Source organism: Cervus elaphus, chromosome 5 (genome assembly GCF_910594005.1).
Source record: "Cervus elaphus chromosome 5, mCerEla1.1, whole genome shotgun sequence".
NCBI lineage: Eukaryota > Metazoa > Chordata > Mammalia > Artiodactyla > Cervidae > Cervus > Cervus elaphus.
In genome coordinates, this window is record NC_057819.1 from 55,986,415 (window position 1) to 56,004,215 (window position 17,801).

The window sequence follows — 17,801 nt, forward strand, 5'->3', positions numbered from 1 at the left end:
TAATTTACTTAAAAGTGCTATTAGGGTAACTTTAGAGCAGTGGTTCTCAAGCAGGGGCATTTTTCCTCCAATGGGACACTTGGTAGTGTCTTGAGATATTTTTGGTTATCACGTGGATGGGGAGGAATGGGTGAGTGAGGATACTGCTGGCATCTACTGTAAAGTCCCAGGATGTAAGATGTTATGAAGCATCTTACGATGTACAGAACAACCCCTACAACACAGGATTGCTGAACTCAAAATGACAGTGTTGCTGAGGTTGAGAAATCCTGGTTTAGAGGATAAACATTTAGTTGGCATAAAAAGGAATTTTCTATTTATTTTTCACAATCTTCCCCCAACCCCATTTTCCCTTTTATTTCTACCACCCTGGAGAAGGGAAAGGCTACCCACTCCAGCATTCTGGCCTGGAGAATTCCATGGACTGTATAGTCCATGGGGTCTCAAAGAGTCAGACACGACTGAGTGACTTTCGGTCACTTTCTTCACTCACAGAAGAGAAGGTGCAGATAATCTTATTTATTGACTTTCAGTCCCTAGTTCCAGTTCTTTTTTGAGATTTGACTGTTGAAATTTACCCTTGAATTTTACAAGACATTCTTTTTTAAAAAAAAATTTATTTATTTATTTTATTATTTATTTTTTTGGCTGTGTTGGGTCTTCGTTGCTGTGAGGGCTTTTTCTTTAGTTGTGGCGAGTGGGGCTACTCTCCAGGTGCAGTGCACAGGCTCCTCCTCGTGGCCTCTCTTGGTGCAGAGCCGGGGTCCAGGGTGTGCAGCTTTCAGCAGCCCCGGCGCTTGGGCTCAGTCGGTATGGTTCACAGCCTCTAGGGCACAGGCTCAATAGTTGTGGTTCAGGGCTCCTTGGTGCGTGGGATCTTCTTGGACCAGGGATTGAACCTGTGTCTCCTACATTGGCAGGCAGATTCTTTTTTTTTTTTTAATTGTTTTGGCAGGCAGATTCTTTATAACTGAGCCACTGGGGAAGCCCAAGAGACATTCTTACATTTCTTCTTTTGCTTAAACTTTATTCACTGAGTTTTGTTGATAGTAACCAAACAGTCCCTAAGTTAGAAAAAGAAGTAATGTTAACACCAAAGAATTTAAAAGTAGAGAAATAAAATGCAATTCATATATATATATGTATACTTATAAATAGCATATTAAAATTTGTCCTACATTCTATGGTACACTTTGAAATATGTTTATTCATGATTGGAATTGAAAGAGGTGATAATGTAGGCTTAATTAAAATGATGAGTATTATGTATTCATAAAACTTTGAGACTAAAAAGACAACTGAGATCATCAGGTCATCTTATGTTCCCAACCTATTTCTTGTTGAGGAGGCATTATAGACATTGTAATGGACAAGAAATATTATTAAATATTAAACATTTAAAATTTAATACAAGAGTTAATTTCTTCTTGGCTTTTACGAGGTTCCTTTTAAAACAGTTATTTCTCAAGGGTTAGAATCTCAGGTGTTCAATACAGTATACTAACACATATATATGGAATTTAGAAAGATGGTAACGATAACCCTATATGCAAGACAGAAAAAGAGACACAGATGTACAGAACAGACTTTTGGACTCTATGGGAGAAGGCGAGGGTGGGATGACCTGAGAGAACAGCATCGAAACATGTATATTATCAAGTGTGAAACAGATCGCCAGCCCAGGCTGGATGCATGAGACAAGTGCTCGGGGCTGGTGCACTGGGATGACCCAGAGGGATGGGATGGGGAGGGAGGTGGGAGGGGGGTTCAGGATGGGGAACACATGTAAATCCATGGCTGATTCATGTCAATGTATGGCAAAAACCACTACAATATTGTAAAGTAATTAGCCTCCAACTAATAAAAATAATTGGGAAAAAAAAAAGAATCTCAGGTGTTATTTCTCAAGCAGGTATTTGTCAAGAGTTAGAATTTCCATTGGTATAAGAAGTTGGAATCTCCAGAATCATTTGTTGAATAGGCTGTATTCTATAAACACTTACTAAATGCCTCTGAGCATAGTCATAAGCCCATTTGGTGTTTAATAGCTTAGGCCCCAGGAAGTTGTTTTTAGATAAATGGAAAACTCAGGAGAAAGCAAAGTTGGGGGGACAAACATAAACTGCCAGCCTGTGAGGATCAAATTCAGGTCAGATCCTATCTGGGTCAATTCTGTCTCCTCACTTCCTGTTCAGTTTAGCCAGGGGTAAATCTCTGACCTTTAAATCCAAGGCTCCCAGAAGAGCTAAGACTTCCATGAGCTCTTGAAAAGAACAGCAATTTGCAGGATGAGAAAATGGAAAAAAGTGGTTCAGAAAACTCCAAAGGGTAGCTGTGGTTCCTCTCAATAAGAAATCAGTTGGACCCCCCCCCAAAAAAAAAAGAAAGAAATCAGTTGGAAATGTGCCTCACCTAAATAGGGCCAAAATACAGAGTACAAAATACAACACCATGACCAGTAAAATAGAACCATGTGATGCGTGTGGGTAAGATAGATGTAAATGTGCTATTAAGAATACTAAGGTAAATTATGAAGTGCAACTTATTAAGATCTGTAGTGTAAGATATCTTATCTCTTGGAGAATAGAATTCTATTTCCTGCTTTGTTATAATTGTATAGAAGTAAGAATTGGGAATAGATATCATAGGCTTCTTAAAGTATACTTTTAAAACTCTAAAGAAGAAAAAATATTGTAAATATTTCTGAGAGGTGGTGTCTGATTACATCTCTGCAAGAAACAATTGCAATCTGGACCCAGCAGCCTTATCTCTCTCAGTTTTTCTTGCCTCTCCATTTATTTTAAAACTCAAGCCTAACTGGTAATGGATTATTGTTTATATATGAATAATTGTTCATATGTGAAATGATGTGAATATGAATATAATAACCACCCAATAATAAGTCTTGGGGCTTGATAACAGTTTCTTCAATGTAAAATTGATACCACTTTATGCAGAAACAGGACATTTTTGATGACTTTTGTAAATTAACCTGTATCTTGTGCTGTGTTAGGACATTAATTCTAGTAGTTATTTTTTATATTCTTTATAATCTTTTATGCAAGCTATAAACAATTTTATTGTTTATAAAACAGTTTTATTTCCTCTTTTCTTGAATTTATGTCTTTTTCTTGCCTTACTGGAAGGGTTATGTCAACCAGCATAATGTTGAGTGGAGGTAGAAAGAGTCGACATTCTTGTCATGTTTCTATCTTAGGGAGAAATTACTCAGTATTTCACTGTTAAGTATGATACTAACTTTAGGTTTTCTATATGAAAAGCTTTCACATAAAAAAAAAATCTGTTCAGAAAAATCTAATTCATCTTATATGTTATTAATTTCAGTTTTCAAGTATTTAAGTGATGAAAAACAAGTAATTTCTGTTTTAATAACACATTTATAGACTGAGCTTCAAAGACAAGGAAAAATTAATTTAAAATAATGTGTATTTATTTCTCTGTCCAAAGATATCAAAAGCAAGAAATAACGCTACAATCACAGAAGTGGTATGTAACAGAAGAGAAAACAAATCGTTCAATGTAATGACTGTCTTCTTAAAAAAAACAAACAAACAGCAAAACATATTGTTTTATATTATGTCTCTAACCAAAGAATATTCTAAAAGCTAATGGGCTAAAGAAGAAAAATCAGAGCAAATCTATTGGAAATAAAGATAAGGCTGCTTTGCCAAATATTTTAAATTCTTTTTTCTCTGCACAAAATAATTACTAGCACTTGCCTCCTTTTTTGTACAGTGGTACAAGTGGTGTACCACCCGGAAGCCAGCCACAATATGGATGGAGGGAAAGGGAGCTGGAGAGGGCATGTGTGTGGAGTCAGCTGCTTCTCTGCTGACAAGGCTGTGGGTAGAGGGGCACAGCAAACCCACTAACCCTGGGGGTCTAAAAAGCAGAGAGTCTCAGTAGAAAAGATCCCACTTTTACTCTTTTCCCAGATCCTGATTATTCCCCTGCCTGCGTCTGCCATTGGCCAGATCTAACTGAAGGCCAAAGCAAAAGGAATCTTTTGATGCAATCTAAACAGCTCAGCCTCTCATTATATAAAGCAGGCTGGAAAGAAAGGGGCAAATTCTTGTGGGTCAAATGAGAATATCTAGCATATTTGTGTTTCTGAAAATTTTTACAATTTTTTTATGCCAAAAATTTATTTTTGGTATTTCAGATTAATTCCTCTTGGATATATTTCCAACAGTGGTATTACTGGCCCAAAGAGGATGAAAATTTTGAAGGCTGCTGATGGACTTGTAAATGCCACATAAGTAATATTTAAAGTTTTGCCTATCATGGTTCTAAAAGCCTATGATTTCTCTGTTTCACCATCACTGTTGACATATATATATATATATATATATATATAGCTTCCCTGGTGACTTAGTCGGTAAAGCATCTGTATGCAATGAAGGAGACAACCTGCAATGCAGGAGACCCAGGTTCAATTTCTGGGTCAAGAAGATTCCATGGAGAAGGAAATGGCAACTCATTCCAGTATATTTGCCTTTAAAAACCCCATGGACAGAGGGGCCTGGTAGGCTACAGTCCATGGGGTCTTAAGAGTTAGACAAGACTTAGCGACTAAATCACCATATATATACAAAATATATAACTCCAACACAATTAATTTTATATATTTCCATAGATATCATCATGTTTTTCTTTCATCAGTGGTTAATATTATTGACACATGGAAATTTTAATTTAAATTGGGGACAAAACTGTATATGACAGGGGTCCCCAACTTCTGAGATCTAATGCCTGATGATCTGAGGTGGATCTGATGTAATAATAATAGAAATAAAGTGCACAATAAATGTGATGCACTTGGATCATTCCCAAACCATCCCCTCACTCCTTGCTTCGTGGAAAAATTGTCTTCCATGAAATCCATTCCTGGTGCCCAAAAGGTTGGGGACTGCTGTTATATGACGCAAGGGGCCAGGGACACATTAAAAACAATAATTAATAAATTTTTTTCTTTTAAAGAAGGAGTAAATTAAACATATCTATCTGTGTATCTACTGGCACACATAGAGTTGTTTTTTTAGAAGATAGTGGATAAAATGTTTTCATAAATGTATGGTAATTTGTCTCACTTTCAAGACATGACTATGGGTTTAAATGTGTGTTCAAATTGCTTATCTGTGTCTTTAACACTTGCTGGTTCCTTATGATAAGTGCATTGCTCATGAAAACTAAGTTTGTAGACTGTTTTTGTGTCTATTCATTTCAGGTTTTTTCCAGTAATGGTGATTTCCCTGGTATTGCCATGGGCTTCCTGCTCCTCTTGTTCTTGTCCAAGTCTTCACTCCAACTAGAGAATATGAACAGCTCCAACGGTTACTGAAGGACGTCAATGAAGAGGCCACATGATTTTTAAAAATCCTTTGTTGTTTCTCATTTCACAGAAATAGACATCTTTTCAGGCCACTGAACGTGTTCTTGCCAAGGTCACTGATGACTCATTTTTTGCTAAGTCCAGTGAACACTTTTGAGTTTTTATTTAATTATTTGACCTTTCAGAAGCATTTGGCACTACTGATGATAACCCTTTTCTGGAAGCAGTGTCATCCCTTGGCATTGGAGACTGTTGTCTGTGTGTTTCAGGTTTCTGAAGACAGGCTGTCTGGTCTCAGTTCTGACACTGATTAGCTGCATGACCTTGGGAAGCCACTCAACATCTTTGGGATTCAGTTTCCTCATGACCCTTAGTTGCTCAGTCATGTCCAACTCCTTCCCACGCCATGGACTGCAATCCACCAGGCTCTTCTGTCCACGGAATTCTCCAGGCAAGAATACTAGTGTGGGTAGCCATTCCCTTCTCCAGGGGATCTTTCCAACCCAGGGATTGAACCCACGTCTCCTGCAATGCAGGCAGATTCTTTACTGTCTGAGCCACCTGGAAAGCCCCAGTTTTCTCATAGTTAAGAATAATAACAGGACCCAGCTCTTAGGGTAGGTGTGAGGACTCATGTAAAAGCATGTGTAAAATGATTTGAAATTATACTTGGTACTTCAGCACCCTTAAGTGACAGCATATGGTGTGCTGATAAACCGACTTTGTTTGAAAAAGAAAGCCCTGATTTGTAGTGTTGAGCTTCTTTGGTGTAAATACTTCCACCGTGGCCTTAAATACGCCTACCTTTCTTTAGCGTTTAGCAATTGGCTTTCCCAGGAGTGGCTGACATGGTAAGAATCTGCCTGCCATGTGGGAGACCCAGGTTCAATCCCTGGGTTGGAAAGATCTCCTGGAGGAGGGAATGGCAGCCCACTTCAGTATTCTTGCCTGGAAAATTCCACAGACAGAGGCACATGGTGGGCTACAGTCCATGGGGTCACAAAGAGTACAGCATGATTCAGTGACTATCACACTCCCAGGAGTTGATTTCGGCACACCCCTGACAGCAACCTTCCCCCTTGACATTTCAATTTCCTCTGCCTGGTTTCCACTTTGGGCTCCTCTTCTTCCATTTCTGACACATCTTTGCTCTTCAGGGGTCTGTCTAGGCTTTCCTGTTGTTTTCCTTCATACATTTTTCTATGATCAATCTCATCCACTTAAAAAATTGATATATAATTCACAGATTATAGAATTCATCCACTGAAAGTGTAGAGCTCACTGGTTTTTAGTATATTCATAGCATGGTGTAGCCATCACCATCTTTAATTTCAAACAATTTTATCATTTTCCAAAGAAACTCAGTACCCATAGACAGTTGGTCACTCCTCATTTCCCCCACTCCTCCCCATATCCAACTATTAAGCTACTTTCTGCTTCTAAAAATTTGCAAATTCTGGGCATTCCATGTAAATGGAGCCATATAATATATGGTCCTTTGTATCTCCTTTCACTCAGCATAGTGTTTTCAACATTCAACTATCTGTAGCATGTGTCAGTACTTTATTCCTTTTTATGCTGAATAACATTTCATTGTCTTGCGATGCCACGTCTGATTTATTCATCAACTGATGGATATTAGGCTTTTTCTCCTTTTTGGCTGTTATGAATAATGCTGCTATGAACCTTTGTGTGTAAGTTTTTGTGTGGACATATATTTTTTTCCTCTTGGATATATATCTAGGAGTGGAATCACTAGACCATATAGTAAATCTGTGTTTGACTTTTTGAGAAATTGCCAAACGGTTTTCCAAAGAGGTTACATGACCTCACCTGCAGTGTACAAGAGATTCGATGCCTCCATATTCTTGCCAACATTTGTTATTTTTTTTTTTTTACTATAACCATGCTGTGCGGTGTGTTCAGTTACTCAGTTGTGTCTGACTCTTTGCGACCCCAGGGACTGTAGTCCCCAGGCTCATTTGTCCATGAAATTTCCAGGCAAAGATACTGGAGTGGGTTGCCATTTCCTACTCCAGGAGATCTTCTCGATCCAGAGATAGAATCCAAATCTCTGAGTCTCCTGTGTATTCTTTACCACTGCACCACCTAGGAAGCGCTATAGCCATGCTAGTAAGTGTGAAATGGTATCTCTTTGTCATTTTAATATGTTTTTCTCTGATGGCAAATGATATTGGACATCTTTTCACATGCTTATTGGTTGTTTGTATTTCATCTTTCATCTTTGGGGTTTCCTAGTGACTCAGTCGGAGAAGGCAATGGCACCCCACTCCAGTACTCTTGCCTGGAAAATCCCACGGACAGAGGAACCTGGTGGGCTGTGGTCCATGGGGTTGCTAAGAGTCAGACACGACTGAGCGACTTCACTTTGACTTTTCACTTTCATGCATTGGAGAAGGAAATGGCAGCCCACTCCAGTGTTCTTGCCTGGAGAATCCCAGGGACGGGGGAGCCTGGTGGGCTGCCATCTATGGGGTCGCACAGAGTCGGCCACGACTGAAGCGACAGCAGCAGCAGTGGCAGTGACTCAGTGGTTAAGAATTCACCTGTCAGTGCAGAAGACGCGTGAGTTTGATTCCTGGGTTGGGAAGATCTCCTGGAGAAGGAAATGGAAACCCACCCTAGTATTCTTGTCTGGGAAATCCCATTGACAGAGGAGCCTGGTGGGCTGCAGTCCATGGGGTTGCAAAAGAGTTGCACGTGACTTGGCGACTAAACAACAAATTTCACCTTTGGAGAAATGTCTGTTCACATTTTTGGCTCTTTTAGGAGCTAGGTTGTTTCTTCTTTTATTATTGAATTGCAATCTCATCCACTTTTATGACTTCATTTACATTTTTACTCTTAAGATTCTGAAAATGTATGTTTTGAGTCTGGGTTTCTTATAGCTTCATAGTGCTGTAGAGCCACAATAAAGTCAACATTATTTTCAAAACTGCTCATCTTTTTGAGATTTTATTTCTTTAAAATTATCACTCTCCATTTAGAAACCTGTCATTCTTTCAACTCTCTTTCCCTCTAAATGCAAACAAGTACTAAATATTGTTTTTTTAATCACCTAAAAAATTGTAAATTTTTTATTTCTATGCTAGCCTTTTCTAGATCACCATCAAAAAATTATACCTGAGTATCTGTAACAGTCTCTTAGCTGATTTTTTTTTAAAAAGCTCTACTTTATTCTTTGCACTTTAGTGCATACTTTAAAGTATAAATCCTTTTAGTGGTTTCCTTTCAGTCTTAGGATGAAATTCAGATTCCTTAATGTGTATTCATAGCTTCCTAATAACTAGAGTTATCAAAAATGAATTGGATCAGCTTATCATGTAGAGAGTTTCTTGTCACTAGAAATATCTAGATAGAGGCTGAAAACTGATCATCTTTTAAGGGTGATATGAACAATATTCATCCTTTGCCTGGAAGATAAAAACCAATATCTATTAAACTTCTTACCTTTGTAAAATGCTATGATTCTAATTCATATGTATTGAAGATGGTAATAACCAAAAGTCTTGATTAATTAGAAACTCTCATGTAAATACAGATAAATATAAGTAAACAATTTTACATTCATAAAGAAAGAGTTGTAAAAACATGAAGTCATCTTATCTGAAAGACTATCATATGTGATAGGAAGCTACTGAGTACACAAAAGTCTGGTTACACAATTTGTCCTTGAATAAGAATTATAGTAAAATTATAAAATTGTCAAATTTATAATTCTGGGGAGTCAGAGAAATGTCACTATAGAACAAATAAAAATAAAGCCCTCTCCTTTGACCCCAAAATTGTTACCTTCACATTTCTAGTTCTCTGATATTTTTTGAACTGATGAAAAATTAGGGACTCTTTTGTTGAAAAATGTGCTTACTGCTCCAAATATTCAGAGTGATCATGACCTTCTGAGGTTTGACCATGAATTCACATTAAGAGATCCTATATTTACAGAGTGACAAGATAAGATTTGAAGGGAAATACTATAAAATATATATGTAAGGTTTTTTTTTTTTATGGTTAGCTTTACTACCATTAGTGTTTGAAAATTTTAAATAAATCATAAACATATAAAAAGACTTTAATTAAATATATCCAAATCTTGTATAAATCTGTATTCGTCTCAGAAAGAAAGTGGTCCTGTGTTAGAAGTTAGCATATAGCTCAATTATCTAAATGGTAATCATGTGACTTACAGAGAGGATTTGAAATGAAAGAATAGGAAAAAAATTCCATTAAGGACTTTTTCATGGAAGATTTTAAATATTAAAAAAAAATTGATGCAGAGACATGCATATCCATGCCGTGAAACCTGATCTCCAGTTTTTAGAGTAATAACACATAAGTTGGTCATTTAATTTGTTTGTTGAATATTGTTTCTAAAATACAGTTGATCAGGGCTTCCCAGGTGGTTCGGTGGTAAAGAATCCACATGTCAGTGCAGGAGACCTGGGTTTGATCCTTGATCTGGAAAGATCCCACATGCCTCGGAGCATCTAAGTCCATGTACCGCAACTACTGAGCCTGTGCCCTAGAGCCCAGGAGCTGCAGCTATTGAGTCCCCGTGCCACAGCTGCTGAAGCCTGAGCGCCCTGGTGCCTGAGCTGGGCAATAAGGGAAGCTACCACACTGAGATGCCTGCGCTCCACAACTGGAGAGACGCCCCCACTCACTGAGATGAGGGAGAAAGCCCTGGCAGCAAGGAAGACCCAGTACAGCCAAAAATAAATAAACGAAATTATTACGAAGATGCCATTGATCACTATTATAGAGATCACTATTACAGTGGCAAGATACACTTTTTGTAGACTTTCTAAGTTGAACAATAGTCTGATTTGCTTTCAAAGGGCAGAATTATAAAAGTCATGGTGTGCCCTGGCCAACTAAGCATCACAGATACAGTTATTGAACTCCAGCAAGGCATCACCCATTAGCCTTGTCACAGTGGGTTGAAATTACATCTTTAGGTACTGCCAACTACTTTAAATTTGATGTCATGGAGGACACATCATTAATTTATTAAACTGCTTTGTCTGAGGAAATGAAAGATGGTTATATTATTTTCCTGAGTCTAAAGGGAGGAAAGAGGGGGTATCAGAATAACAAATGTCTCTTTTACTCACATTAATTCAGATGTCTAAAATGAGGATGAATTCTGAAGAAATGTAGAATAACCTATTGAACTACAGAGGCAAAACTTACTGAACTTAGGATATATTTGGAGCATCTTGCCCCTAAAATCCTTTTAAATTGATTGTATCTTTAAAATATAAGCTGATTAACCTCATTCATCTATGAAGAATTTATATTGTAGTGTTTTGCAATCTTGGGGGAATTTTCTAAAATTACAATAAATTTCAACATATAGGTGAAATTTTAATATTTTTGTACACAGTATTTGTTTTGTCTCAGAAAACTGATAAAACATATGCTTCCAGTAAATACTTCTCTAACTTTTTTGATTCTTAGAATTTACACTTGAGTAAAATATGAAAAATTTGAATTGTGAATATAAACAGAATTGTTCTCACATTTGCACTTCAGGTGAACATTTAATATTTATAATTTTGAAATTATAAAAGAATGCTTTTCATTATAAATATTAAGAATACAGATAAGCAAAAGTTTAAAAAAATCTGTAATTGTACCATCAGAGAAAACTTAAAACTGGCATTTTTATTTAAGATTTTTAATTTTACATGCTCCCCAGATGGCATAGTGGTAAAGAAACGGCCTGGCCGATGCAAGAGACATAAGAGACGCAGTTCAGTCCCTGGGTTGGGAAGATGCCCTGGAGGAGGGCATGGCAATCCACTGCAGTATTCTGGAGAATCCCATGGACAGAGAAGCCTGGCAGGCTACAATCCATAGGATTGTAAAGAGCTAAACATGACTGAAGTGACATCACGCACTCAGTCACACAGATGATTATATCAATTAAATAATGAGAACTCTGTATGTTTCTTTTACCTTTTCATTTCCATTGTACATCAGTTAGAATTTTTAGAACATGTTAAATATTAAGGATGATAATGCATACTGTATCTTGCTTTAATAATATTGCTTCTCACATTTTAGCTTTAAGCACAATGTCAATATTTGAAGTAATACAAAGGTTCTTTAACAAATTAGTGTCTTTTCTTCTCTAAGTTATTAAGATTAATTTTGAAACAGAAGATGTTAGTACTTATTAAGATTAAGTGTATTTTTTGTACTTTATTAAATGAAGATCCCTTGGAGAAGGGAATGGCAACCCATACCAGTTACTGTTGCCTGGAGAATTCCATGGACAGAGGAGCCTGGCAGGCTACAATCCAGGGTGTCACAAAGAGTTGGACACAACTGAGTGACTAATACACACACATTGTTGATATAATTTGTATTTAACTGTATCTTTATCAAAATAATACACAGAAAATAACATATTTTATATAAAAAAGAGTTAATTGCTCAGTTGTGTCCAACTCTTTGTGACCTACCAAGGCTCCTCTGTCCGTGGAATTCTCCAGGCAAGAATACTGGAGTGTGTTGTCATTCCCTTCTCCAGGGGAATCTTCCCAACCAAGAGATTGAACCGAGGTCTCCTGCATTGCAAGTGGTTTCTTTACTGTGTGAGGCATCAGGAAAGGCCCAATATTTAAACTTAAATATGTTTATATATATGTCTCCTACCACATCTCTTTCCCTCTATGAGTTCTCTTCCTTAGAGGTATCCACTTTATACTCCTTTAGCTATGCCAAATGGTATTTATTTCCATATTTTTGTGGTTTGCCTTTTAACTTTCTTAGAGTTCTCTTTAAATGATATTAATTTTTAAATAATTTATTAAGATTTACAATATGGCTTAGCATATACTACATTTTGGCAAATGTTCAATGCACACTTGAATACTTTCTGCAATCACTGTCTCAGGCATGTGTGCTCAGAGGTGTCCAACTCTTTGTGACCCCGTGGACTGTAGCCCACCAGGCTCCTCTGTCCATGGGATTTCCCAGGCAAGAATACTGCAGTGGGTTGCTGTTTCCTCCTCCAGGGGATCTTCCCCACTGAGGGATCGAACCCACGTCTCCTGCATCTCCTGCATTGGCAGGGGAATTCTTTTACCAGTGAGCCACCCGGGAAGCCCAATCACTGTCTAGTATTTTCTAATATCAGTCAGAGCAGATTGATTAATGGTTTTGTTGAAATATTCTGTCTTCACTAGTTTTTGTATGAGTTTTCTGTTAATTCCTGAGACAAGTGTTCTATATTTTCCATCTATGTTTTGCATTCAAAAAATTTCCTTTCAGTTTAGTTCAATTGCTCAGTCGTGTCCAACTTTTTGTGATGCCATGGACTGCAGCATGCTAGGCTTCCCTGTCCATCACCAACTCCCGGAGCTTGCTCAAACTCATGTCCATCAAGTTGGTGATGCCATCCAATCATCTCATCCTCTGTTGTCCCCTTTTCCTCCTGCCTTCAATCTTTCCCAGCATCAAGGTCTTTTCTTTGCATCAGGTGGCCAAAGTATTGGAGTTTCAGCTTCAGCATCAGTCATTCCAATGAATATTCAGGACTGATTTCCTTTAGAATTGACTGATTTGATCTCCTTGCCGTCCAAGGGACTCTCAAGAGTCTCCTCCAACACCACAGTTCAAAAGCATCAAATCTTCGGCACTTAACTTTCTTTATAGTCCAACTCTCCCATTCATACATGACTATTGGAAAAACCATAGCTTTGACTAGACAGACCTTTGTTGGCAAAGTAATGTATCTGCTTTTTCAATATGCTGTCTAAGTTTGTCATAGCTTTTCTTCCAAGGAGTAAGCGTCTTTTCCTTCGTAGTTTTTTTCCTTTATAATTTTCTTTATAGTTTGATAAATTTTCAATTCATATATTAAGAAGCTAAGTTGCTAGGCTCATATGTTATTTCTTTCAGATGATTCTTTTCCTTTTTTCTTTACCCCTGGTTAATACTTAAGTTTCCTCTCTGATATCAGTATAATCATACCAATCTTCCTATGGTTAGTGTTTACATAAAATATCTTTTTATATCCTTTTATTTTCAACCTATCTGTGTCCTTATTTTTACAGTGTATCTCTTTAACTTAACTACCAATCCAGTATATACATGGGTCTGTGTTATGGTTTGTGTTTTCAAACCAAGTCTGACACACTCTAAGATTTATTTCAAGTGTTGACATTTAATATAATTATTGATATGATTGGGTTATTATTATTGTTATTTTTCCTTTGCTTTCCAGAGAGAGAGTCCTGACAGCATCCGAACTCCTCATTTTAGTTTTTCCTGAGGCTCAGTGAACTGCCATCCTTAAGAAGTCTCATGATATAAACTGGTATTATATTAATAAATTCCTCATTTTGCTGAATCATCTAAGAGTTCTGAAAAATATATTTACTACCCCTAGAGATCATTATTAGCAATTGGTGGAAGGATTTATTTTTTATCTTGATTTTTAAAAGTCTAACATTATATTCTGAACATTTAAAGTTAAATATTTCCCACAGCACAGAGTTATTGAAAGAATAATGCTTTATTATATAGCTATGCCACAATTTCTTTGTCCATATTGTATTTAGTTTCTTTTAACCACATTAGTTTCATGTGTTAAGTCTTTATGTCTCAAATACATTTACACACAAATGTATATAAAGGATATTTATTTGAAAAAGAAATTAAATTTGGTAAAATAGTAATTTAAGTAACATTTTTGTTTGTTTTTTAGAACTTCTTGCATGCTAAACCACCCATAGAAAACATTACATGGGTTTATATGACACCTGTTGTCCTCAAGGCATTTGCATTACCACTGAGAAAGAATTATGCATAAAATATGTAAAAAATAACATCTAAGAGGATGTATTTAAGCTTAAAAATGAGATAATCAGAGGAAACCTGAAGGATGATACTGAATAAAGACTGAGGAGCTGCTTCATATATATTTTCAAAGCAACATATATTGGTAAAACCTTAAAACATCAACTCAAGCCAACTATGTGTCACAGCTGCTACCACAATACAATGGTACCTTAGACAAACTTTTATATACAAGGCTTAGTACCATTAGGACTGGGCTTCCCTGGTGGTTCAGATGGTAAAGAAATCTGCCTACAATGCAGGAGACCTGGGTTTGACCCCTGGGTCAGGAAGATCCTCTGGAGAAGGGAATGGCAACCCACTCCAGTATTCTTGCCTGGAGAATTCCATGGACAGAGGAGCCTGGAGGGCTAAGTCCATGGGGTCTCAAAGAGTCGGACACGACTGAGTGACTAACACTTCTACTTTCACCATTAGAATATCATACTGTGAGCTGGCTATTTGCAGAATAGTACCCACTCAGATGTGAAGAATCTGGGAACCATACAAGGAATAATGAAGAAAGTCCATTCTGGAAAGGAGATACATAACCTGGAACAGAGGAATCAGTAGGCTGCATGGTGAGCTGGGCTCCTCCCATAGTTTCATAATAGCTATTCTGAGCAAAGCCTGGGTACTTCATTAGCTAATTTCCTTACATTGCTTGCTTATCTTACAATCATAAGCTCTGGCTTGAAAAATTGACTTTCAGTCCTTTTACACTTAGTATTTAAGCTGAAGTGCCACAATAGTTCGTTAAATAATAAGTCAGCTTGGTGGAATCACCTTGTTTTTATTTATTGCCCTCTTTTGAAAAAGTAGGCCCAGAGAATATGCAAGGAAATGATTTATTATACACCGCATTTTGTTATTTGCATGTTGGTATCATTTCTCACAATCAATGTGACATACTTTGGGGTGAGACTCCTGGAGTTTGGTGAGATATATAATTGAGTAAAACCTGGAAATATTGACATCTGGTCGAGCTTCCCTGATAGCTCAGTTAGTAAAATATTGACCTGCAATGCAGGAGACCTTGGGCCTGGAAGTTTGATTCTTGGGCCAGAAAGATTTCCTGGAGAAGGGGTAGGCAACCCACTCCAGTATTCTTGGGCTTCCCTTGTGGCTCAGCTAGTAAAGAATCCACCTGCAATGTGGGAGACCTGGGTTCCCTCCCTGGGTTGGGAAGATCCCCTGGAGAAGGGAGAGGCTACCCACCCCAGTATCCTGGCCTGGAGAATTCTGTGGACTGTACAGTCCATGGGATCACAAAGAGATGGACACAACTGAGTGACTTTCACTTTCAGGCCACATGAAATTTGTTTGATGTTTATGCCACAGTGACAATCAAGAAAACAGAAAATGTATGAATAGTAGAAGTCAGTTTTAGATTTCATGAGGTTAAATTGAGAGATTTTTGAGAAGCAGAGCAGTTTTAGAGGGAAAACATTTAAAAATGAATACCTGAACAGAAATGTGTTCTAAAGGATCAAAATCTTGATGATCATAGAATCAGAAAGATCTCTGGACTTAAGAAAGAGGAATCCATGTGTGTGGAACATCTCCTAAGATGTTCTCTGGGATTTAACATGTTTCTTTGTGCTGTGGATAAATATGTGAAGCTGTTTTGCCCTGATTTCCCAAAAGTTTTGGAGGAATCAGCTTTCATGGATGTGAGAAGGAGAACAGCAAGGTGTGTGTGAAATACATGGGAAGGCTGTTAAAGTAGAATGCAGAATGGCCCGTAGAAATTCTGGGCTCAAGATTTTGTATCTGTAAGAGATTGTTGGGTAGTGCCTAGAAAGTTATACAAGTTTATTGACACTTAATTCATTTTTAACTCTAAGTAGCTGATATTATTTTCCTTAACTTCATATTCAATAGATTGATTCCTCTGGCATGTTTGTACAGAATGCCATGTCCTAGAGTCTAAGCTTTATAAAAAGTCTGGAGACATTTCTTTTCTGGGTGGAAAGGTCAGGAAATTGGCATCAACCCCAAAACTTGAAAGCTGTTGCAAGCTTGCTGACAGCTGGCTACATTTCAAATGAACACCTCATTTAAAAGAACAGAGGAATCAACAAATACTATATATTCTGCAACAGTCGAACCATAGTAGGCTAAAATCTTATTTGGCTCACAAAAATCAAGGCATTCTGTACTATGGCTCACCTATTCTCTGTGAGTTTTTGACCCAGTGTCTTCTAACCTTTTGTGTTCTGTGAACCAGCAAAGCCAGCATCATCTGGGATCATATGAAAAATGCAGGATCTCAGATCTCGTCATAGACCACCTAAATCAGAATCTTTGTATTAAAAAGATGCCTAGTTTGAGAAGTACTGTTCAAGCCAGTGTTGGTTCTTAGGCAATCTCCCTGGTAATCATAGTAAGAAGACCATGGTCACCTATTCATTTTTTTTTAAATGTGGTCTCAGAGGTGAAATAGAATGAAGGAATCAATCATTTATTCAAACAACCAACATTACTAGTCACTTATTACAGAAAGTCCCATATATATATTTGGAGACCATGTTTGTAAGTCCAATTTGTTTGTAAGTCCAAAAGTTAGCCTAGGTACCTAACTAACACAATCAGCTATATAGTACTATTCTGTAATAGGATTTAATGCTTTCCACTAAAAAATACATAGATAAAAAACAAACACAAGAAATAAAGAAAACATTTAAAATCTTACAGTACAGTACCTTGAAAAGTACAGTGGGGCAGGACAAACAGCTGGCATACAGGGTCTGGCACCCATGCTCATATCTTTGCAAACTTTGGAAAGTTTGCAGCTTTCCATAGGGGACTTACTATGATAAACACTATGTCAGAAATACAGAGATAGGGATTCTTGCCTGGAAAAATCCCATGGACAAAGAAGCCTGGAGGGCTAAAGTTCATGGGGTTGCAAAGAGCTGGACATGGCTTAGGAAGTAAGCCGTTTAAATAGTGTTAGAAATATAGAGAAAGGGATACAATTCTATGTATGAACTCTATGTGATAAGCACTATGGAAGTATAAAGATAGGGATAGAATTCTTGCCCAAGAAGCCCATACCTCATGGAGACGCAGTAGACTGGAGGTTGCTCCACACATCTCCCACCCTGTTGAAGTCATTATTTCCTTTAGTGGTCAGAGTAAATCATGTGGCTTCCGCCTATGCTACCATACATAAAACCAATGCCTTCCTTAGTATTTCAGAGGGTTGCTGGGCATACTGCATCATCTTCTTCCAAAAGATCTTGAGGACCACTCCCCAGGAATCTCAGTTATTTAGAGCTTCTCTCCGCTACCATTCCATGTCCACCCACTTGGCCCTACATGCACTTCATGGGCAGGACCTCTTCTGTGGAATATGGGGGTGTAAGGATGGACAGAGGGGAGGAGTTAAAAATGTGGGCAGAGCTCAGAAGCCTTGCTCTAGTTAAGCCAAAGTTCACAGATCAACACGGCAGGTTCTGTGGGTGGTGCAATTGGAGTTGAAAGCAACTGAATAAATATTTAATTATATATTGTAAGCATTGGTTTCAGGAAGAGGCTGGAACTTGAAGGGGACAGAGGGCTCATGTCCAAT

The 17,801-nt window shown here is 37.6% G+C and overlaps 1 long non-coding RNA gene across 1 annotated transcript; it reads right to left on the reverse strand.

The window, feature by feature from the left end:
- Positions 1-600: 600 nt before the first annotated feature.
- Positions 601-17,554, reverse strand: LOC122693326. Its single transcript, XR_006340871.1, has 2 exons — positions 17,285-17,554; positions 601-1,064 (listed from the first exon to the last, which is right to left on the reverse strand). It is a non-coding gene; the product is annotated as an uncharacterized LOC122693326 (long non-coding RNA).
- Positions 17,555-17,801: the final 247 nt, after the last annotated feature.